Source organism: Camelus ferus, chromosome X (assembly GCF_009834535.1).
Source record: "Camelus ferus isolate YT-003-E chromosome X, BCGSAC_Cfer_1.0, whole genome shotgun sequence".
Lineage (NCBI taxonomy): Eukaryota > Metazoa > Chordata > Mammalia > Artiodactyla > Camelidae > Camelus > Camelus ferus.
In genome coordinates, this window is record NC_045732.1 from 14,411,151 (window position 1) to 14,437,009 (window position 25,859).

Below are 25,859 nucleotides of genomic sequence, written 5' to 3' on the forward strand. Positions count from 1 at the left end.
ATTAAATAGGCTTTCATATCATGTTACAACTTGAGGGGCTCCAATGAGACTTAGCACCAGCAAATCCCCACAGCTAAAAGGATGATGTTCTATTACATGGAAGTATCATTTTATCCCAAAGACCAATATGTTACATTTTAAAAATTCACTTTCCATTCATTAATTCACTAATCCATACATTCAACAGATAGGTAAATAAGCTTGGTGCTAGGCACTGGGAAAATTCCACTGCACAGGTTTCAAGGACTTAATTCTGAGTTTTTTAAAAGAATTGCCAAAAACTCATAAAAACAGACATATGGATCAATGGAACAGAATAGAGAGCCCAGAAGTAAACCCACAGACTATGGTCAATTAATCTTTGGTAAAGGAGGCAAGAATATACAATGGAGGAAAGAGTCTCCTCAGCAAGTGGTGTTGGGAAAACTGGACAGCCACATGTAAATCAATGAAGTGAGAACACTCCCTCACACCATACACAAAAATAAACTCAAAATGGCTTAAAGATTTAAATATAAGATAAGACACTATAAATTTAGAAGAAAACATAGGCAAAACATTCTCTGACATAAATCTTTGCAAAGTTCTCCTACGGCAGTCTATCAGGCAATAGAAATAAGAGCAAAAATAAACAAATGGGACCTAATTAAACTCACAAGCTTTTGCAGAGCAAAGGAAACCATAAGCAAAATAAAATGACAACCTATGGAATGGGAGAAAATATTTGCAAATGATGCAACTGACAAAGGCTTAATTTCCAGAATATATAAACAGCTCATATAACTTAATAAAAAAAACCAAACAACCCAATACAAAAATGGGCAGAAGACCTAAATAAGCAATTCTCCAGTGAAGACACACAAATGGCCAACAGGCACATGAAAAAATGCTCAGTATCGCTAATTATCAGAGAAATGCAAATCAAAACTAAAATGAGGTATCACCTCACACCAGTCAGAATGGCCATCATTTAAAAGTCCACAAACGATAGATAAATGCTGGAGAGGCTGTGGATAAAAGGGAACTCTCCTACACTGCTGGTGGGAATAGAGTTTGATGCAGCCATTATGGAAAACAGTATGGAGATTCCTCAAAAGACTAAAAACAGACTTACCATATGATCCAGCAATCCCACTTCTTGGTGTACATTTGGAGGAAACTCTAATTCGAAAAGATACATGCAGTCAAATGTTCACAGAAGCTCTATATACAATAGTCAAGACATGGAAGCAACCTAAATGTCCACAGACAAATCACTGGACAAAGAAGCTGTGGTATATTTATACAATGGAATACTACTCAGCCATAAAAAGAATAAAATAATGCCATTTGCAGCAAAATGGAGATTGTCATTCTAAGTGAAGTAAGCCAGAAAGAGAAAGAAAAATCCCATATATCACTTAAAAATCTTAAAAAAAAGAAAAAAGAAAAAAAAAGGACACTATGAACTCATCTACAAAACAGAAACAGACTCACAGACATAGTAAACAATCTTATGGTTATCAGGGGGGAAAGGGGGTGCAAAGGGATAAACTTGGGAGTTTGAGATTTGCAAGTGTTAGCCACTATATATAAAAATAGGTTAAAAACAAAAGCAAGTTTCTTCTGTATAGCACAGGGAACTATATCCAGTATCTTGCAATAACCTTTAATGAAAAATATGAAACGAGTATATGTATGTATATGCATGACTGGGACACTGTGCTGGACACCAGACATTGACACATTGTAACTGACTGTACTTCAACTTAAAAAAATTGCCAAAAACTGAAGCCTTTTTTATCTTTACTGACATTTCATGGATTTCAGTGAATATTCAGCTGCTGTTATAACCTCAGCAAATCAATCACAATTCATAAGATACTATAATCCTTAAAGGTCATCTTTTACGTTCCTCATATATAAAGAATAAAGGAAGGCAAATATAGGCATGATCGGGGACCAAGGTGACATTATTAGGTTTATCACGTGACACTGTACCTTTAAAATAGAGCTTGTCAGGCATTATTGGGAATTAGAGGTAAGTTATTTTGGATTCAGCAATGCTTTGCTATATAACTCCAAAAATAAATGGACTTCTTGCTCTGCTCGTAAGGATTATGGAAGTGTGCCTCAAGCTACCATGACACAGATCTTAAATAAAGTTACATGAAGGATGCTTGAAGTTATAATGTTATAACTTCATAGAAACTTTTTGGAAGAGTATTACATAAAGAAAACTGGTATCATTGCCTATAAAAAGGGCAATTTCAGCCTACAGAGTGATTTGTATTCTCACTTTCAAAATAAAAATTCCTCTATATAATCCTATAAACAGAAGAGGATCATTTTCGGCTTATATGGATATAATATTTCTTCCTCCAAAGCCTTCTCTCAATGTAATCTACAAATCCCCAAAGCACTTTTTAAATAGTCAAGCATTTTCAAGTATTTTTGAGTATTATTTGTCATACTATGAAATGAATATATTTACAAATGTATTCTATGATTTTGGGAGTCAATCTGTTTTTCAGCGTATTTTTTCTTGGTAAATTTTCTTCTTAAAACTCATATACTCCCAAGAGCCTTGGCTGTATTGAAGTGTCACTTGAGTTTAGTCTGCTGGGAACACAAGTGCACAGAGAAGAACAAGAACACTTCAGGACACACCTTCATCTACAAACAGCGTTATCTCCAGGGCAGTTTATAAATCTCTATTCCTGAGAAAGGAAGGCTTCAGTGTTCCTGGGGGATTTGTATTACAATACAGCTCAACAGCGTAATTTATAGGCAAGGCCATAATTGCTGTGAATTAGTGGTGACTTGTCCAAATCTGCGAGCACAGTGTAACAACTTACATTCTGTTACTAACAAAATGAGGGAAATAATATGGAATTTAAATTGTATAACTGATACAGGAACATTTAATTTTCATATGAGGTTATGGTTTAATTATTTTCACTATCTTTTCATTCCAAAATAGAAAAAGTATGATTATGTAATACATTAAGATAAAATATACTTTTACTCTGTAAAAAAACTTAAAAGAAAAAAATGCAGCATTATAAATAACTTCTTTTTACCCTTACTCTTGCCTGTTTAAAGTTCTTTAAATGTCTTAAAGCCTCTACCATTAGACTATTAAGAAAAAAGTGCCAGTATTCTGCCAATTTCTCTATAAAATTTTCTATGCATATACCTATATAGCTCATTTTATAAAGCTACTTCATTATCTATTCAATTTTGTATCTGTTAAAATAATCATCATGATACCCAGTATAAATGATAAAGTATCAATACAAAGTAAAGTCAAACCACGCTTGCATGAACTCTTATTTTAATTTTGTGTGTTCAATTCGTATCTTAAAGTACTGAGTACAGCTATTTAAGAAACAAGGGCTGTTACCTTTCTCCTTAACCACTAGTCTTCAACCATAATGTGGAAAAAGAAATCTGAAGAGATTAGTGGTTACCGGAAGTGACCAGGTCGGCACCCAAACCTGGGATACAGACCCATTCAGTTGTGAGAATTTCACCTGGGAGGTACTGAACACACATAGTAGAATGGCTAAAATAAAAAGAGTTAACAACAAAAGCTGGGGAGGATGTAGAGACACTGGACCACTGACACTTGGCTGGTGGGAATGCACAGTAGTTCAGCCACTCTGGAAAACTGCCTGGCATTTTATTACAAAACTAAATATGCCCTTATCCCATGACCCAGCAATTATACTCCTGGGCATTTATCACAGAGAAATGGACATTTAAACAGTAACACAAAATCCTGTAAACAAATGTTCACAACGGTCTTATTTGTAATCACCCCAAACTGGAAACAACTCAAATATCCTTTAACAGGGTGAAGTACTCAACTGAGGTACATCCATACAATGGAATACTACTCACTAATGAAAAGGATGAAGCTACTGATAGAAGCAACCACTTGCATGAACCTCCATAGAATTATGCCGAGTGAAAAAAAAAAGCCAATCTTATATATGATCATATTTATATAATATTCTTGGAGTGTCAAAATTACAGAGCTGGACAACAGATTATTGGTTGCCAGGGGTTAAAGATGGGGGACAGGTGTCGGGGAGGAGTACACGGGACTGGTGAAGCACTATGCTGTATACTAGAAATGATCACCACACTGTACGCTGATGATCCTTCAATTAAGGAAAAAAAAGAGCACATGGGGCCTCCCCGTACATTGTTTTGCAATTTCCAATAGATCTATAATTATTTTAAAATAGAAAAAATACTTAAACCATATTCCTATACCAAAGGAGCCCTGGGACACAAGAGCATCCAAACAATCAATTCACAGTTAAAGGGTTGGTCAGTGTTATGGTCTTAGCCCTCAGCTGTGGCAATTCTAGGCACCATGCCCTCTAAAATAATTCTTTTCCTTTTCTACCTTTCCTTTTACTATTCTGCTTACTATTTTACTTTTACTTTAAGGACATAAATACATAAAGCTGGGTATAAATGTAATTTCATTTCTGAGGTACTTTTAAATATAAGCTGTGCACTCGGGAAAAGAATTTCACCATTGTAAAGAATAAAATAGACCAAGAAAAAAAAAGCTTTCTTGGATTATGCGGCGTGACAAAGAGTTTCCCTCACCAAACCTGAGTCAGGCTCCTCTGAGTCCTCCTTGTGACTAGGCCTCAACCTTGGCCTCTGTCCTTGCCGGGCCTGCACAGCCCGATAATCTCCCACCCCTGACATCTGATCACCCTGGCCTGCCTTCAGAAAGAATTCTGTTGAGTTGGCTGAGGAAGAATCTCCCTATCCCTGATGACTCCTCTTATTTATTTTCCATCCACTGACCCTCTCACTGTGCTCACTGGCTGTAAATTCCCAGCTGTCTCTACTATATTCAGAGGTGACTCCAATCTCCCTCCCCTATGGCTAGTGCAATAGTATTGAATAAAGTCTTCCTTACTGTTTTAACAAAGGTCAAAATATGTTTTCACTTTAACATCTGAAAACTAATAATGGATCATGTCCAGCAATAACATTTCATATTATTTTAGCATTATTAGGAGAAATAGTCCTACAAAGGCGTATTTTTTTTTGAGCAAAACAAATTAGTTTTCTCAGACTTCACAGGGATGTTTTTATATACACATGCAAATATATGTGCATGTGCACACATGCACACACACACAGATAGGTATTTGCCTGAGGGGATGCCTTTTGAGCATTCTGTCCACGTAACACATTACTCCATGCACGCATGCCTCCATACGGGCGGGTGTGTACTCAGAGTCTAGACACTAACAGGTGAAAATGTCCATAAAACCAAGACTTCTCTGAAACCTTAAGCTTGTTTCCACCAAAAAAGAAAGTAACCTAGCATTTCTTAAATGCCTATTATGTAACCAATACTCCAAGTGCAATTCCATTTTTACATATCGTTCTTCATTTAGTTATGATGTAAACCCTATGAGTTACTAATAGCATTTCCATTTGAAAGGTAAGGAAACTTGAGAGGCTTAAGGAATCAACCTAAGGTCACAGAGCTAGGAAGCAGCAAACGAAGGGTGTCCATCGAAGGCTCTCTGATATTGTGCTTTCCAACCTACTGCCTGGAGTGATGCTTTTCACTGAACAATCTGATCACTTTCAAAATGTCAAACAGCATCGTACCTGCCCTGGCATTTTCATTTAAAAAAAAAAAAAAAAAAGAAAGAAAGAAAAGGTGGGGAGGGTATAACTCAGTGGTAGAATGTGTGCTTAGCATGCAAAGGGTCCTGGGTTCAATCCCCAGTATCTCTGTTAATAAATACAAATATCAAAATTCATCAAACTGTACATCTGAAATATGTATAGTTTACTGTACAGGAATCATACCATAATAAAGGTTAAAAATATATAAAAATAACAAATATACTTCAATTAAAAAATAAATTTACAAATTAAAAAAAAATTTCCTCTTGCCATAAATAATAAATAAATGAACCAAGGTACTTCCCCCCACCCCAATTCTTTTAAAAAACAGCATTAAAAAATAAAAATAAAAAAAGAAAGATCTTTTGGTTCAAATGAAATCTTAACCAGAAGCCCAATATTCTGGAAGAGTAGAAGACAACATCTAAGCTCTTCTTGCTGGAATGGCAGGGCACTAGAGGATGGCTCTTGCCCTCACACCTGTTCCCTCTTCCCATGTCAGGGCAACATTGCTCCTCTCCTGCTCCAAGTAGCTCTGGAGAAGTCTTAGGGCTCTGAGACGCAAAGGTCAAGACGTTTCACTGGACCACCATCAGGAGAAAAGTCTCCATGGATGCCTTGCATTGTGTACATCTTAGGAGGAGAGGCATTGGCAGCCTTTTGTTTCAGATTATCTTTTCAAGGATTTCTATCCAGTGAACAACCTTGGGAAGGAGAGAGAGTGTCTCCCTCACCTCAACCCCAAGCAATGGGCAGGTGTGTGTTTACTATCAATTACAAGAGATTCAGATTCTCTCAGCTCAGGATCCATACCTGTACAACAGCATTCCCCTGGGCTGCTCTGGGGAACCTGAGGGGCAAAGAGAACCATTGTGAACAAGAAGCTCGTGCTGCTGGCTGTGCTCAGAGTAATGAAGTCCTCTGCCTCTGACCCAAGAGTCTCGTGTCTTCTGCCAACATCCAAGAGCCAGTGGTGGGCTAAGTTGTTGGCTTGCAACTAGGATAAAGTCTCAGATCCTTCACAATTCTTGACAACCACCATTCCATAACTTACTAAACACATACTTGTGTAGTACTTACTCTGTATCGGGTGCTATTCTAAACGGTAGACAACTAGTAACTCATTTATTCTTTGTAACAATCTTATAGTCTAGGTACTATGATTATTTCCATTTCACAGGAGCGAGAACTGCAATCACACATGATTAAGTAGTTGGATCATTCCCATAAAATGATACGCATTTCTGCATATTTATAAGCACCAAATGATTTTCCTTCTCCAGAGGGAAAAAAAAACATACATGGAAACCTCAGACCAATGCAACTATTCTCCTCTCATTGGTCTTGATCAGAAAGCCCCAGTCTTCAAAAAGGGTGATACAGAACCACGACCACGTGCAGAAATGTTAAAATCATTCCATAAATGATGCATCCTGACATGTGGCAATCTGACAGGGAAAGTGTGGACTATTTCTTTAAAGACTTTCCAGGAACTTGAATATTTAAAGTTGAAGCTGTCACTTCCTTGGAAAATGGTCACAATTCCAACAAACCGAGTACTAACAACATAAGCATCTTCCCCAAATTAGACCCTCGGTAGCAAGCTTTCAACACTTGGGAGGTTATCTTTGCTTTATAAAGCTCAGTCTCTTGACGTTCACTAGCTAGAAAGATGACGAGAAAGTGACAAAAGAAAAAAAAAAAGGCCTAGGAATCTAGAATTTCACATGCATGTTTGCTGTGAATCAGCTCGACTTCCATTCACGTAAAATCTCTAGAATGAGGTATGTTACTACAGGAGCCCCTTTCGTTTGTTTCGAACATACCTGGGGGCAGTCAACAAGATAGATCTCTCTGGTGAACGATTATAAAGCTGGGTAGACTGAAAAAGGAATGTCAAGAACAATCTGAAATGAAAGATGGGAACAGACATTGCACAAGAAATGCAAATGGCCCTTAAATACATGCAAAGATGTTTGCATATAGAAGAGAAATATACAGTGACACCTCTTTTCATGTATGCAGAAAAGATGTACAAGGCGGGCAGTACCCTGACCTGGGGAGGCTCTGAGGAAGCACTCCCACACCCTGAGTAGGCAAACTGATGCATCAAAATTAGAAACTGCAATGCACTCTTTGACCCAGCAATCCTACTTCTGGGGGCTTATGATACAGACACACCTGCCCCACACCAACAGCCGAATGCATGAGCCTTTTCTAGGTACATTGTTCTAACGGCAAAAGATTGGACACAAGCTATGTGGACCAGTAAGGGAGGGATCAAATAAATTATGGTATACTTTTACAATGGAATGCTATGCTGTTGTTAAAACAAAAGGATGGGGGGTGTGCATTTTTGTTACAAAAAGTTCTCTGGGATATATTGCAAAGTGGGGAAAAAAATAGGCTGCAAAGAGTGTATATGGAAGGCCACTCTACATAAGATGAGGGAAATACATTTGTATCTGCTTATGATAATCAGGAAAAAAGGCTGGGAGTCTGCCGTCAACACTTAGAAATAAACATCAGCATAGGAACCACATAGTATATTTCACCACTTTGGGCAGCTTAGGAGTGACAATGTTTGTACACCAATTAGGGATTCCAAAAATCTTCTGAAGAAGTTTTTCTTAGGATGTTAGTATTCAAATTAGCATAAGGGTCAGACATGGAATACAATCCTTTGAGCTGACTGTTTGGAACAACTTTTGAAGCCCCCTGGGGTCACAGTTAGGGCTTGCGCCTATCCCAGTTACGTTCATACTGTTTCTTTAAAGGATCCACAGCTAATCAGCAATTTACCTGGTTAAAATTCAGTAGGTTTGGTAATGCTTTGAAGGGGACACTCCCTTCTTTGGTTTTCTGCATTCAGAGGATTTGCAAAGGAGCTAACAACAAAGGGATTTAATTAGAAAACGAGATTAAACGGTCGATTTTTGAAGAGGAACCACGAATACATATTCTTGTGGGCTTTTGCCTGATTACATTTGTTAATGAGGAATGCCAAAACATGCACACCAAAACCCGTTCAAGGTCTTTGGGTAGCAAATTACACTTGTAAATTTGATGTAAGTTGATCACTGGAAGAACTCACACTCTTTGAAGATTTGAGTTCATAAATGTATGAAAGAATTAAACGGTTCTTTCCCCTGGTGATATAAAGTATTAAATGGCAGGGGAAAAAAGTGTTTAAAATCAACTGAGGAGATAATTCATTTTGACAATTATTCAATAAAAATGTTAAATAGGAAAAATATGTCGGGCCAGTTTTGACTGGATGAATAGAGCAGAAACATGCAACAGACAAACCAAAGGATGACAAGTTGGGCCCTGTCCCCTCAACCTCCCTATCTTATTTAATGTTTTTGTTATTCAACTATGGCACGGTAATCTATCCCATCCCCAAAAGACAAAGAAAGGAAGACCACTTCTGATCAGCAGAAAACTGGCTAAGCCTTCAAGAGGGCACTGGCTCCCCATCAAGGAGAAATGAACGTCTTTGTAGACTGCATCTTAGATTGTTTTGTTAATATGTAAAATCCTCTCTCTTGAGCATGCAGAAGACTCCTTTCAAAAGGAAAATGCAAGTCAATGAGGATTAGTTTGGCTTCTTGGAGGTCAGAACTAAATACACAAAACTAATAAAATGATGCTGAAATAAACAAGAATGTGCAATTGCTCATCCGCAGGGATGATGTAACTAATACTGACATAATTTCCAAGCAGAAAAGCAAAACTAGGTCAAAACACGTTGGCCTAACATAATAAGCATTTTTGCTCCCAGAATTTTAGCATGTAGGCTGTGTCTGCAGGCAGTCATGTCCTCTGTTATCAGTGTTCGGGGCTGTCACCAACTATTCATGTCTTATCACTCTTTGTTAGTTAAACCAAAACAATGTAGTTTACATATGAACTATTCAATTCTGACAGCTGAAATGTTAGGAAGGGGAAATGTTAAAAATATTCAGAAAGTGTCTCCTCCAGGCTGAGAAGCATTAAGCAATAAATATTCATTATTTAATAGTCTACTATCACGTTTTTCTCTACTCAGAAAGCTATATCCCTTTCTCAATTTTACAACTTTTTTTCTTCCTTCGCTCAGAGCACCTGCATCAATCTCTCTTTAGAAATCCACTTTAAACACTAACCAATGAGAAAAACGGAGTCGCTCACCAAATAGCCGTTTTTTCTATTCTGCTTCCCCCACAGGTTGACAGAAAGAACTCACACTTTCTTCTCCCTTCTACTTGTTCCATTTCACTCTCCTGCACTATTTCCGCGAGGCATGGCTGATTAATTCATAGAAAAAAGGACTCCTCTCACTCCTTCAACTTTCTTCTGGGTAAACAAACTCCTCCTCATTTTCTCTGACATTTTCACACATATCTAAAATCAGAGCAAAGAATATACAGACAAAGTAGCACAGGCCTCGAATCTAAGACTATCTGGATTTTTCAGAGTATTTTCTCCTAAAAGTGACACGGCCTTTCCCGATTCTTGACTCAGTATAAACCACCAAGCTATTTGAAAATTGTGTTGGATTTCATTAGCACATTAAATGAGCATGTGACCTTGAAACATCCGAATTATATCTTACTAGAGGGCACGGGGTACAGTCAAAAGAGAGTAAGATGGGAGATCTGGAAGACCCAGGTTCTAGATGTAAACTTTGCTCCCTAATGGAAGGTAAAGTATTCCTCTGGGCTGACATTTCAACCCACAAATGTTAAACTTTTAACCAGTACTCTTTGTCTGAATTCTGAATGCATTTCCTATAGGAGACTTGATCTCGTATAAATAAGTTTCTAATACTCGGTGATGCCTTCCACTTATATTTTGCTTTATCTGGCCATTTATCTTGTTCTTGGTAGCTCAGCACGGTATTCAACAAATTCCATTTGTCAACACACGGCCCCTTTCCTCTTAATTGTTTAAGGAAGATCACCTCAAAATACATACAACTGAAGCCATACATCACACCTTGACATATAACAGATAACAGTCTACCGTGTGGACCCTTTGCAAATGTATTAGTCCTGTTGTCTCCACAAACCACTCAATGTCTCGGAAATTTCTATTTCACCATTTTAAACATAACTCTCAGACGCTCTGTCATACCCAAGAGCAGCGAAAATGCCTTGTCTGGCATATGACTTGAGTTTCACTGCATTAAACGTGGCCGCCATTTGCAGGCGGTGGAGCGCAGGACCTCAGCCTCCTCCCAGAAACAGACTCTCAGTTGCTGGGTGACCTTGGGCACGCCACTCACCTGGCAAAATAAACCAACTGCACATGGACCAAAGGCCTAAAACCTGAGGTTGGTCTCAAGGAGAGCAAGCCAGAGCCTATCTTTGCTTTCAGGCTTTGAGCTGTTGGAGGACACGTCCCGTTTCTTAACCATTTCTGTAGCCCCATCAAGGAGCAGTAAGCCAAGCTGTCTGCCATGCTTTGGGTGCTGGTCTCACCCAGAGTACAACCGAGTTGACTAGACGGTTAAGTGACTGCAATGTATTTTAATTTTTCTCTAATGTCAATCTATTCAGTCCTGGCTGTTTCCCCAACCTCTCTAATACCCTTTCTTCCTCATACTCCTCTGATCTTAAAGAGCATTTTCCACTCTTTCATGCCAAACTTCATCCAGCAGGCATCTGAAAAGTATTTATTGATTCTTACTGTGTGCCAGGTATGGTGTTTGGACCTGGGGTTTCAAAGGGAATTAAGATGTAACTCTTGCTCTTGAGTAACTCAGTCCCAAGAGAGGCAGACAACGGAGCAACTGGGAATCTAAACACCATTTCGAGTACTTGTGAGGATAAGAGGACGCGCCAGCTACATTCTTTCCATTTATTCTGATCCAAGTTGACAGTGCTCAGCTCACCAAGAGCGTACTTACGAACAACCCAGACCCACAAATGCCATCAGTCCCTCGCACGGCCCCCTGTGGTTCCCTGCCTGTCGCCCACCAAGACCCCAGGGACTCGAGAAATTCAGGCAGGATGCTGAGAAAAGGACAAGCGAAGAGGTCTGACCCACAGGCAGACGCACCAGCAAGTCCTGTCTGCCAAAGGCACGACCCTGCCCACAAATTCTGTCCCTGAAAGGGCAATCAGAATTTTTGCAGCTACAGGCTCTACTGCTGGCTATTTCCTCAATTACAAATTCATTCTGAGGGTTACAGGGCTAAAACTCGGGAGCTTTAGCTCATTCATATGGATTCTCTCACATCTGGTGGGGACCACTGTCTAGAGAAAACAGGAGTGTGGTCTGGAGGTGGGGGAGGGGACGGTGGGAAGACGGGAAACTCAATTATGGAAACTCAATTCACTGTGTATTAGGATAGGCCTGGGAGATACATCTCAGAGGGATCTAGAAGATATTAGAAGGGTGGAGAAAGAAAGGTGAAAAGTAGTGCAAACTTTTCCTAGTTCAAACATTGCCAAGATCTGGCTGTTACCAAAAGGATGGCAACTCCTTCTCCTTCCATGTTCCATGCTGTGTAATGTGGAGGCATGTCCTCAAAACTCAGAACTTAAATCTGACATTAATCAGACTGGTTATTTTTTAAAATAGTGTTTTTAGATTGCTCCAATCACGACACCATTTCTCACTGGAAACTGTTCTGGATTTCAAACAACAAACTCTTAGAGCATAAAGCTTTCCTTGATTGGGGACCGCCTCTGAGTTATTTTTCTCTATTGAGAATAATTAATTCAATTACGATCTACTAATTGCAGTAAATGTATGTAAACTAGGATTCATAAATTTCTACAAATGGCTATCTGGGTAAAAATTAACTCCATTTCACAATTACAAACCATTTCTCAAGTCTCCTAAGCTCAGTAAAGTTTTGGCTCCTACTGATTTATTAAGCGGATTCTAATCCATATAAATATATTTATTAATGAGCAGGCATTTTGCCCATGAATAATTTACATCAGGCTATTGGCACAATAAACTGTACACCAGATTGAAAGTTCTTTGAGGGCAAGGACCATATTAAAATCATGTTTGCAGCCCCAAAGTGGCCTGGCATATAATAAAAAATTTAAGCAGTTTTACTGAATAAACTAAGGAATATATTAATTCTATAAGTAGTTAGTAAAGGTCTTTGATAAGAAATGAAGGAGAGCCTTTGTATTATTCCTCCTTTTTGTACTATTTCATCATAAATGGTTGACTGTATATAAAAATTCACTTGTACTACTAATAATTAGGACTTCTGTTTTGTTTTGGTTTTGTTTTTTTTTTTTTGGTTGTCCTTTTTACCCAGAACATCTCTTATATCACATAAAGCAGGGAAGTTCTCAGGGATTTGGGTTTTTTTTTTTTTTTTCCAAAGGTAAGTTCCCACTAAGCAGTTTTTTTCCAGAGCTTCAATTTTCTGAGTTCCTTAACACAACCTGAACTTCTACACATCATTAACCATCCTGATCTGGGTCAATGAAATCTCTTCCTCCAGCGGGAAAAAAGATCTTGTGGCTCTCGAAGAGTCCCTAATATTTCATGTTTTCATTTAAAGGAATTTCTAGGACATGCCAGTTCATAAAACTAGGCAAACAATCTTCTAGAACAAACCCCTGAGATGAGTTTCATGTGAAATAAAAGGAGATGATAATAAGCCAGAAAGAATCGTGTTGATAAGCTGTGCCATATCTTAATGGAGATTAGACTCCTGTTTGACCTGACTTTATAACCTTTCCTTTAATCACAGTGTATTTGATATTCTCTTCCTTGAATGAATTCGTTTTCACTGTGGCTTTAGTCACAAGATTAAAGAATCGCTACCTAATCGTTCCTAATAAGCACAGCGATTCTCTCTAACTGGGATCCTGGCTCCCAGCAGTGGTGTCCACCGCAATGCCTGGCCTTCCGTCATACACACTTCAAGCCTGACCTCTGCAGGTGGGTAACTGAAATGCACACACCACCCAATCGGACTGTGGTATTTCTTTTTAAAATCCCACCAAATACCGAAAATACAAACATTCATACTATGTACAACAGGGAAACTGATATAATATGTTGGACTTCCCTTTCATTTTATAAGCTGCTTTTTGAAAGTAGCAACCACTTGATGAAAAGCCTTTAAATTACATCTGCAATATACCCTGGTGGTGGCTAGCCATTAATTCTTTTTGCCTACTGAGAAAAATCCAAATGATTTGGATGAACTGGGATCCTCAAATTATGCAGGTTTAAAAATGCCCTGACCAGTTCCACCCTTTTCTAATCAAACAAATTACTGTTTGTCCAGTGACCAAATCCCCACCCCCGCCCCCTTTCACCAATGAACAGCCCAGGTTGCCATAGCTACCTTGGATGTCTATTTACCACACAAGGGATCAAAGCCAGGAGACATCCACATACACATTTAGCCTTAAAAGTTGCTGGAATGTCTGCGGATAACATGCAACTACCAATTAAAGGATTTGCTCGCAGCCTAGGCGGTCCATAGCCAAGCAAACTATGCGCACAACAAATGGCCAGGAAAAGCCAACTAGAAAAAACTACTTCAAAACGACCAGTAAAGATCTTTAATCTGACAGTTATAATCACAATTATAACATTCCCTTCAAAGGAGAGAGAGTAGGGAAGAAATGAAGATTCTAAGGTGTGTTGAAGACACTGGGCCTCCAAACCATGTGCAAAAACTTAGAACATTACAATGTCTGCTGAAAGGAACACTTCACAGACCATACTTTAAATTCTGGTTAGTTACAGAATCTTTCCATTTGATGTCATAAAAGCTGCCTGATCTCAACGCTAGGACAAACGAGAACAGAAATGCCTTTTACATTTTTACAGGCTTGATTTTCAAATGAAGGAAACCATGAAACATACTTGGGACACTCCATGCTGGTTACAGAATAAGGAAAGGGCCGCTGTAGGAGAATTCCGTTTTAATCCCTAGACTCACTTTCCAAGCCCGCGCAAGGAGTCTGTCTTTCTGGGTGGGTAGTATTCACCTCAGATTTGTACCAGACTTGCTGTGTATCTTTCTACTTCACCTTTCTCTGCCTTCAAACTCACCATTTGTTCAATAAGGATCAAATTGCCACCTCCATCTCTCCTGGGGGTGTGGCAGAGAATAAACAGATCATGTTTGTAAAGGACTTTCTAATCCTCAAAGGAAAGATTAATACAAAGACATTCGTTATTAAATCAGATGTCCTTGGGCATTTTAATTCTAATCTAAGAATGCAAAACAGGCTCATCAAACTGAGTCAAAAGCTTCCTTGTAACAGCACCCTTCTAGCCTTCCAAGAATTGAGCAGCTGCTTAGAGCACTGGCTAACCATCTTATTCTCTCCCTTCACACCATAAGGCAACTGTAAGGATTTGTTTTAGTCCATCAGAAATAGAGTGAGCACTTTACTCTCTTGGAGTGTCTACTAAAATCATGAGGATATTAAAAACACAAAATATATCTGGGTAGGCAATTTTGTCTGGAGAACCCGATTTTTTTTTTCCAGCTCGAGAATGATTGATTCTTCTGTGTAGGGACAATGGGTGGCGTGCTATTCGAGGAGGGTATGTGCAGTTGTGGGAATGCCACAGGCAAACCTGTTGTTTTTGGCTGGGCTTCTAGAACAGGTGGCCATGCCTTTCCTTTTGCCTGGGAACACATCAAATTCCTTCTCAAGGAAGTTTCAGAAGTTTTCCATTTATCATCAGAGGGCAGAGAAACGTTGGCAGACGCTTTAAAGTTACTTTCTGATAAAGGCCAATAGGGTTCCCACTCTTCTTATGGCCTAACTCAGCATGATCCATCAAAGAATACTATCCTTCTGTGCCGTTCTTTGGCCGCCAACCTAGCAGAAGGCATAACCCCTCTGAATCTCATCACCAGTCAGGTAGCTTTCAAATTTTGCTGTCAATTTCTGGCTACCCACTGTGGCTAGGCAGGGGCAGGGGTCTCTTGGCTGCAACGCCATTGTTCAGCATTTGTGCAGCCCTAGGGACGGATCACTTCTCGGCAAAGAGATTGGATTTCATCGCTGAGCTGATGACACATGGACCTGTTTGATAGTTAACCCTGCAAATCCAGCTGGGGCTGCTGAGCTGAGATGACGAAGTAGCTGGTGGATGCCACTCACCCTGCCCAGACTCTAGTTTCCCCCCAAGAGAAACTCAAATAAAGTTAGGATTAATCCAAGCCAATAACTCCACCATCTCATTCCCCTCCACATTCCTGCTCTGGCTGTTGTGGAACAACGTGTCAGATTCCTGAAACGCTGGACCGCCCAGATTCTTTGGATGGGCAATGACTCCCCCACCCCCAACCCTTCTTTTCTCCCCTCCTATCCCACCCCCTAACCCACCCTCTTTTCAAACACTGAATAGGCCAAAAAATCATGGGACATAGGTGTGGGATAAAAAGTTGCTCATTCATTAAATAACTAAGGAGTTACTACATGTGTACCCTTAAAACTCCACTACTGGGCTGAATTCCAATTCACGTGAATGCCACAAGGAGCCAGGCATGGGAAAAATCATGCCAAGCTGGAGACAGCATGCCTTTGGCATCAGGAATGGAGAGTGCCCCCCGACCCCGCCCCATTCCAGAGGAATCATGTGGGAACGGGGATTCTGAAAAGTGAGCTCAGATACCACCGAGAGGACAGGTGGCTCCGCACCGGATCGAATGACTTCTTTGTTCCAGCCGAGGACCTTTGTCAAAAATGTTTGGCGTTCCTTTTTTTCCTTTTACTAAATCCTTTCCACTCAGGCTTCTTGCTTCTTTCCCCCATCCCATGTGATTGCTCGACAGAAAAAGAATGGGGTCAGACCGCGAGTTTGCATAACTTAAAAGAAACTGATGGTTAGCCCCAGTCTCCAGCAAGGTAACGGCAATTCGCTGGAAACACACAGCACTGGCCGGTCCAAGTGTGCTCTTGGACACTTGCTGCAACTTGCCAAGCACGCTTGCCTAGCCAGCAGGTGAGGAGACAAAAAGGCAAAGGGTCTTTTCACCTGAACATACTGTGGGGGCTCTGCTTCCTCTCCTGAGGCTGCAGGAAACGGACAGAAAGTTCTAACTCCCTCGCCCCAGCCCCCGAACGGAAACTTTGCTTCTTATGCAAATCACTTCTCCCAAAGCGCGCAGGGTGGCGCGTGCCCAACCCACTTAGAAAAAATAGTGCAGAGCTTTTCTGGTGGTAATAAGGATGCTAAATTTTCCCACTTGGGTTTACTGCGAGCTAGCAAGAGCAGTATCATTCCTCCTGGAATTCCCTGCCCTTGCCAGACTGCTCCCTGACCCTTATATGAGTACTGATCTTGATACTGAAATATTAACATAAGATTCTGCTATAACTTTGGTTGAGTTATAAATTACACCCTTGTTTTGGCTTCATCCACCCACTTTTTTCTTTGCTTTTCTTACTGGCAAAGCTATAAACCTCTGCCTGTGCTGATAAGGAATTTTATCATCATGCCCCACAGCCACGGAAGGAGCTGCTGGTTTAGTAATTCTTTTCAAAGACTCAGTTAAGTAATCCCCGAGCCCTTTCTCACCTCACTACTTTCAGGGCTGTCTTCTCAGGTCCAGAAGCAATAACAGTTTCAAAACTGCTAGAATGGGAAAACAAATCTACATTTTTCTGGAAGGACTATCTGTGCTCATTTCGGACTGGTTCCCGCCTTCTCAGTCATAAACTCAGTAAGTGCTCAGGACGGGAAGCCAAAATGAGATAAGAGACCCCGTGTAATTCTTTTTCAGGATATTCAGTTCTCTTTATTCTGACCCAAAGCATAGGAAAGGCTAAGAGCTCGAGAAAGATCCTGAACAATACATTCCAGCGACTGCAAACTGGAATTGATTTACATATTCTACAAACCGCTTTTAAGCCCTTTACAATGACGCCCTGACATCCCATCACCATTAGAGGCCAAAGTAGGGAGAGGTGGGGGGAACCTCGGGAAATCTGCTTCTTTGGTCCCCTTAGGAAAATGCAACCCCGTCTTTATGCCAAATGGAAGGACTTGGCCAGGCATCTGCTAATCCGGCAAGCTCTCCGGAGTAACATCCCAGGGGTACCGGGCTGCACCCCCCCCCCCAACTGGCCCGTGCAGCCTCCGGAGCTTACCTGCCTCATGTTTAGAGTTCCATGACCCATCCGGCAGGGAGCGAGCCTCCTCGAAGCACACGCGGCGGTCTTCGGAGGGGAAACACTAAGCCCGACAGACGCCCTCAAGACAAAAGCAACTCAGCGAGATCCACAGGCAGCTGAGAGCACGTTTTCTTCCTCTTTTTCTTTGATCTGTTGCTACACGCACTCTCTGCCCAAGACAACGTCAAGTTTCTCAAGCTTCTCTTCCCAGCCTATGAAAAGTCGGGCGCAGGGAAGCGAGGACCGCCTGGCTCTTATTTCAAATCGGGTCTCAGGAACGTCGTAGGTGGCTGGCGTGGGCCCCGGAGGAGCCTGGCCAATCAGGAGGAAGGGGAGGGCTCTGGGAGCCGGGGAGGCTGCCTCCGCGAGGATTAGAGAGCTTTCAGGATTTAAATGACTGAAGGCAGCTGGAAGCAGCCTCCAAAGCTCCCGAAGTAAAAGATGAGTTCTATTCTTATCTCACAGCTCTGGGTCGGCTCAAAGCTTAACTAGCTTAAGCCCTTGCCTTTTAAGAGCTCCCTGAAAGCACGAAAGCATGTAGGAGGTGCAGAGCTATTTCAGCCAGGAAAGGGCCACACTCAGGCTTATTTGGAAAAGGGGATCTTGCACCGAAGTCCTGCTTTTGCAGACTGGGGAGGAAACCGAACTGTTATTCAGAACACCTTAACTGAAACCGGGACTCCAGGGAGGGGGGGTTCACCCACGTCATTTCCATATAGATGAACCGTATATCCATCTAAGACAAACAAATCAGAATGGGAACGTGGGCACAAATCTGCCAAAACACAGCAAATGAACAAGAATCTTCCTCTATGGGGGGAGCGAGGCCCAATTTCAGCTAAGAAAATTGTTATCAGAAAAATAGACACCACAATGAATATATATATATATATATATATATATATATATATATATATATATATGTTCATGTATAACTGAAAAATTGTGCTCTACACTGGAATTTGACGCAACATTGTAAAATGATTATAAATCAATAAAAAATGTTTTAAAAAAGAAATATCAACTAACCAAAAAAAAAAAAAATGACAGTAACAGCCAGTACTTTACTATCACACTGAAATCATTAATCAATTACTGAATGAGCTACTATTTATTTTAATATATAATCACAAAGTCTTGGTGTATATATAATCAAAGTGTACCACAATAATGTAAAATGCAGAAATCATTCAACATATTCTTAAATTGCTTCTTCAGTTAAAACTAAACCTACATGTAATGGTCAATAAATTTGAAGAAAAATGAAAAAATGAAAAAAAGAAAAAGGAAAAGAAATAGACACCGATGTTTGGTGCAGAATAAGTTTTTAAACAAGTGTCTACCTTTCACCATGGTTCACCTTACCTACAAGGTTGAGCTGGTGAACTTATTAAAAGGGGAGAGAAAACATCTCAGTAGGATGGGAAGAGAGCAAGCTGGCTTCTTACAAACTGAAGCCCGTGCTTGGATAGAATTTCCAACGTTTGCTTTCTTAATTTCATAGAAACGGGAACTCTTTTCAACTCTTAACCACTATGATTTCCAGGCAAATTTGCCTTTTGGATTGCAAAAAAGTGCAAGCCGAGCGAAGACTACTTTGTGTAGCACCAGTCTTGTATCTTTTCCCCAAAGAAGAGGCTGAAATTTTGTGAGAATAATTCAATATATAAAAAAGGTTGGTATCAGAGGGGGGAAAAAACAACTTAGCAAATAATGCACGGGCAGCTTCGGGGGTATCATTTGAATGGGTTCAAGAGATGTCAGCTCTGCTCAGTTCTATGAAAACTTAGCAGCCCAGTATCTGGGCTGGAGGTCCATGACCCCATTCCAGCCCCTCACCTTAGCAGGTTAAGGGTCCACCTAGTGACATGAGCTGACTTCAGTCCTCTCCTTGTATTTACTACAGAGCCCTTCACTCTAAGGTAGACTAAGATTTCTCAACCTTGGCACCACCGACATTTGGGGTCAGATCATTCTCTGTGCTGTGCACTGCGGAATGTTTAGCAGCATCCCTGGCCTCAGTCCATGAGATGCCAGGAGCACTTCAACAGTCATGATGATCAATAATGTCTCCACCCAAAACCAAATGTTCCCTGGGTTGGGGGCAGGGGTGAGGGTGGGGAGTGAAATCATGCTCAATTGAGAACCACTGATATACCAGCTATGAAATGTTGCTTCTCAAGCTTAACCATGCAAGGAAACTTCTGAGGACATTGTTAAAAGTGCAAATTCCCCAGGGCCTCTGCTCCAAGGAAATCTGATCAGTAGGTTTGAAGAGGAGCCTGCAGATCTGTGTTTTATCCCACTGCCAAAGGACTCAGATTCACTCTGAGAAACACTGCACCTATCCCTGCCCCAGGTATGCCCTCAGCCCCGGGGCCACAGGAAACTACCCAGGGCTTCTGCCATTAAATCTCACTGGAGTTAAATCCCAAGGCACATCTGTTCATCACCTTCAATAGAAGCTTCTCATGATTGCATCTGCCTTCTGCTGTCATCGCCTCCCCAGTAAATACGAGCTGGGATTTCCTCTCGCAATCTCTGTACCCTGTCAAAATTTCACCCATCTTTCTTCTCCTTTGGCCCATTCCTACACCATTCTACAAGGTCAAAATGTCACCACTGTTTAGCGGCTTCCCCAAATGCTCCAAGATAAATCAATCCCTCCCCTCCACTCTGCAGCTTATAGACACTCAGTGGTGTGCTGGTAAGTGTTTAACCATCAGCTCTCAAAAAAAAAAAAAAAAAAAAAAAGCCAAGATTTGTTGTAGTCTCTGCCAATTTCCATAGTGTAAATACTCCCGCCTTCCCTGCAGCGAGGCCCCTAAATACACAGTTGGGAAGAGCTGCGCTGAGCCAGGAGAGGGTAAGCACCAGCTTGAGCAAACTATGATACACCTCTGCTGTTGCCCTTCCACGCTGCGCTGTTTTCTTATATTCTTGAGTCTGTCTCTCTTAGCAAACTATCAAAGTCTTGAGACCAAGTATGGTACCGAGTCATCTCTGTAACCTCAGCCACTTTCACTGCATACGCACGAGCCCACAGAGCAAGAGGGAGTCAGCAAACGTGTGTGGAAAGAGAACAGGCTGCAACACGCAGCTTCCCTGTGATGGGGACACCGTCTGACTGCAGCCACTGCCATGTTACAGAAGGGAAAAGAATCTCTGGGAAAATTAAACTATTCAAGTGACCTTTTTCCCATTATATGTCTTCTGGACTTATGAAAACAATAAGCGTAATGGCATCTTTATCCTAACACTCCCACATCCAAGCCGATACACAGGTGAGCATGCAAGAGACCAGCCTTCTAAAACAGAACCTTAGCTCCATGGACATATTTAGGAGACAGTATATTTTCTAATTTTTTATATGAAAGCATCACACACTTTTGCATCCACACAATATAAATCTTCTCCGCCAAAGATTTTAAGATCTCCAGGAGGAATATATATGATAATCCCTGGTAGATACATGAAAGGGCAGTTCTGCTGGCAAGAGAGATACAGAGATGGATGGTGCTCCTCCCTGCCATCTTCTCTTTCTGCACAAGGACAGGAATGCCCCCAATGGGCTCAATAACAAACATGACTTCTGAGTACCTACAAGAGCCAAGCATTTTACAGGCACATTTACCAGGCACATTACAGATGCACACCATTTCATCTACACTAAAGTACCAAAAAGTAGACATCACCACTGTTGGGCTAAGAATGAACGGACAGCATCATTGAGGCAAAGTAAATAACCCAAGGTCTTATGGTTATAAATTGCTATATCCGGAATTAAAGTGTTTGGGATTAGAATTGCTCTGCTTTTTGTGGTAAAATAGGGTGTCTCCAGAAATGACTCATAAAACCCCTCAGCAAAGTGCACAATGTAAATGAGCAAAGTCTACTTTTTTCATTTACAAATAAACATACTTTTTAAACATTTCTAATTAAATAAATGGCCCCGGGGGGTTGTCCATTAAGTGAGGATTAGATCCACCTACTGGAAACTGTCAGCAAGTAAAGTGAAGCAAGGAAAGAAACCTGCTTCACCAAAGGGTGGGATGTTCTGTTCCCCAGTCTGTGATTAGCAGCATTTGCAAATGTCAGCTGAAGGCATGTTGTTGTCCTGACAGATCTTCCTTGATGACAGCAGCCTTGATGACACTCCTGTGTAGTTATGTGCAGGTTTGGTTATAAAGAGACCTCCACAGCCAATTTAACATAGGTTCCCGGGCCAGTGTTCCTGAGGTCCATCCACCATCACTGGACTGGATGGATACTGGTAAATAAGACATCTTAGAGGACAACTATCAGTACCTGTGCCTCCGCTTTCACAGCTCTATTAGGTCAGAGCATAGGGGATTAGTGTTTGCGGAAGTAAAAAAACGGTTCACTGTTAGTAACTTCATATGGTTACTGAAATATGTGTAAGGACACATCATCAACAGTCAATGAAAGGAGGGTATAACTCAGTGGTAGAACACTTGCCTGGCAGGTTCAATCTCCAGTCTGTCCCACTAAAAATTAAAAAGAAAACCTAATTATCTCCCCCCAAAATACTTAAAAAATTAAAATGTGAAGTTACTTTAAAAATGCTAAAATAATAATAATAATAATTGAAAAATCAATGAAAGCCAAGCTGAAGTGGCCTACTCAGCCACCTGGGAAATGCCTGGTCCAAGTGCACAGTCTTGGAGGGGCTACGCAAAGACTGTTCTTATTCTCCTTCAGAAGTTCCAGAAATCCAGTTGTTTTATACTTACGATGGCTGTGGAAAATTTGAGGTGATTAGTGAAGATGATTTAAGTTGACAATGGCATAAGTCCCTACTTAGGGAAAAAAAATCCCTCCTTAGTTCTTACAGGATGTCATAAAAGAGAAACAAGTTTCTACTCACTGACTGCAGGTACCCATTAAGTTAGTTCCTTTTGGCTAACGAGAGCAGTGTGGCATCCCACAAGCATGGGTTGCAAATGTGATGTGGAGTCCATTTCGGTGTTGACGTGGCCACTAAACTGGGCAACAGACCTCAGGTAAACCAACTAACATCACTAAGCCCAAGTTTTTTTAGTGGACAGTTGGGCAAATTATGGACTGGATATTTATGCCCCCCTACCAGATTTCTATGTTGAAATCCTAACCCCCAGTGTGAGGGTATTAGGAGGTGGTGTTTTGGGGGGTTCACGAGGGTGGGGCCCTCAAGCATGGGATTAGTGTCCTTATAAAAGAGACCCCAGAGAGCTCTCTTGCCCCTTCAGCCATGTGAGGACAAAGCAAGAAGATGCTATCTGAAACAGGAAGTAGGCTCTCACCATACCCAGAATCTGTCAGCACCTTGATTTTAGAAGCCCTGGACTCTAGAACTGTGAGAAATCAATTTCTGTTGTGGATAAGCCACCCGGTCTGTGGTACTTTGTTACAGCTGCCCAAACGGACCAAGACAAATGAAATCATACATGGGAAAGTTTTTTTTTTTTGCAACTGTTGCTTACTGTGTGAATTTGGATGACAGACTCTGAAAAGAAGGGAAGAAATCTGTGGATACAGAAACAGAACAAAGAGACACTCATAGTAAGCACTTAATAAATACTTGCTGAATGGCCATTTGAGCACGAGGAAGGACTGCATCTTGGTTAGCACGAGGTTAATGCACACGAGCCCTCAGCCTTTTAGGAGAATGTACCCTAAAGGGTAGACTTTCAACAGAGCACAGGGCTGCCTAGCTAGTCACCAGTCAGGGTTTTCAAGTAATTGAACTGCATGTTTCCTCACTTGAATATAAGGAGTTAAAATAATCATGTTATCTTAAATTTTGATTATAACTTACCATTTAATAATTCTGTGCTTTATGAGGTGAAATATTTGGACACTATCTAGTTTTTGTTGATTAAATATGATTGATCCTTTGTTATCTCCCTCTTGGTGATCTGGTGAAGGTTTCTGCATGAATTTAGCAATGATTTTGGTATAATCCTCCCACTGTCAAACATTCACCACACTCCCAATTGAACCTTCTGCTTCATGTCAACATAATAATATCCTACTTCAAGAATCCTTCAATTTCTGAATCATTTTTTTTTACTATAATCTTATATTTAAATGTTAGAGAAAAATTATTGTAACAATTCATTTTTTTACTTGTCTTATTAATCAATCCCTTTTTGAGATTCTGAGGTCATCGAGGGCTGTGATCAGTCTAGATTCTCCAGAGAAATAGATCCAATAGGATATATAACTCATATATTGACATTTATTTCAAGGACTTAAGTCATTTTGAGTAGTACTAAGCCTGACATTCTTAGGGCAGGCGGATAAGAGCTCATTCTACAGTTTTCAGGCAAAATTTCTTCTTCCTCAGGGAAACCTCATTTATACTCTTATGGCTACTAACTGATTGGATGTAACCCACCCACATTATCAAAGATAATCTCCTTTACTTAAAGTCAACTGATTATAGATGTTAACCACACTGACAAAAACACCTGCACAGCAACACCTAGATGAGAGTTGGAATAACTGTATTATAGCCTAGCCAAGGAACTGTTTTAAGTCCCGTATAACATAAGCATAGAGTATAAGATCAATTAGTCCATATGTTTACTGAATTGTTGCAAATAATAATTTTACAACCTCCATTAGAAAAAGGCTCTCTTTTTATAAATAATGAAATTTTGCCAATAGATTTATTATATACTTCTCAAGTGCAACACTAGAAGGCAGGGGCTGTAAAGTTTTGAGATAAAATGATTTCTCACTGATAATCCTACACCAAGTCATACTATTCATCAAATGTCAAGATAGAATGCAATTATTTACACAAAGACTCAATATTTTTGCATGCCATGTATTCTTTCGTTGGAATCCAGTCAAATATGTTTTAGCAAAAGTAGGGAATTAACCAAGAAGGACAATCCAATGGGACTCAGTAAACAGAGAAACCAACATAAAGAGAATAAAGTCCAAGATGAGTGACACAGCAGTCCTAAGCCCAAGTCTAGATTGCAGCAGAAAGATGGAGATCAATTTCTCCAGGGGGAAAAAAAAAAGATACGGACAGATCACATTTGAGGATGATCAGATATACATAAACAGAAGCAAAAGGTGAGATCATTATTAACTCCAGGAAAAAGAAAAGAATGCACAAAAAAGGAAGCACAGTATACAGCACACTCTTCACATTGGCAGTGATATTGGCTAAAGACATTGTGACAGACTACTGGTAGCCAATCCAATATTCATCTTCCCCTTGTTTCTTTCTAAAAGAACTTCAATTTCTTTGAGGGCAGAAATGTGTTTAGCCGAAGAACATTTCCCAGCCTCCCTTGCAGGTGGTCATATGAGACTATTATGGCGGATGGCTTATGGAATTTTAACAGAAGCTGTTATGTAGGGCTTCTGGGAAAGCTCTTTAAAGGAGACACACACAGTTTGCCCTCTGCCTTTCCCAGAGTTCCCCACTAGGACTATGCCTGACAGATGGGCTATTCTGAAACCATGAGGATGGAATAAATGGGAAACCTGGAAATCAGGAAAGGGAGAAGGATCTTGGATTCCTGATGATATCCTGGAGTTTCCTAATGAGCCCCAAACTTCATGTTGTTTGAGCCAATGTTTTGGGATTTGTGTTACTTGATGAACACAATTCCTAACTGACGCAATTACATGAGGAGGAAGTGGGGTGAGGATGTCTAAGAAAGGTAATTGTTTTTTGATATATGTAGGATGTTAATGTCTAAAATTCATAAACCCAGAAATAGTAGTACAAGCACATTATGGAAAATATGAAAGTACATACCAGAGGTAATTTTACACAATGAAAGCGATTACTCCTAAAATGGAGTGGAATGTGGTAGGAATTGCTGGTTTTCATTACAGATCTTTAATATAGTTGTACTTTAAACACGCATTACTTTGATAAAAAATTAAAATTAATTAAAAATAAACAAAAATATACTCCCTGGTCATTAAATCAATTTCTTGTCCTCAAATCTACTTCCTGTAAACTCGTAGTAGTTTATGATTATCTGATGGCCCATAGTTGACCTAAGAGTCAGGGCAGAACTTGAGAGGAGTTACATGCCTGATGGCCCATTCTGA

The 25,859-nt window shown here is 40.4% G+C and overlaps 1 protein-coding gene across 1 annotated transcript in view; it reads right to left on the reverse strand.

Moving 5' to 3' along the window:
* Nucleotides 1-18,165, reverse strand: part of MID1 (midline 1) — a 138,651-nt gene extending 120,486 nt beyond the window's left edge. Inside the window, exon 1 of the mRNA XM_032475641.1 lies at nucleotides 17,748-18,165. The gene's annotated coding sequence lies outside the window, so the exon portion shown is untranslated. The remainder of the gene's footprint in view (nucleotides 1-17,747) is intronic.
* Nucleotides 18,166-25,859: the final 7,694 nt, after the last annotated feature.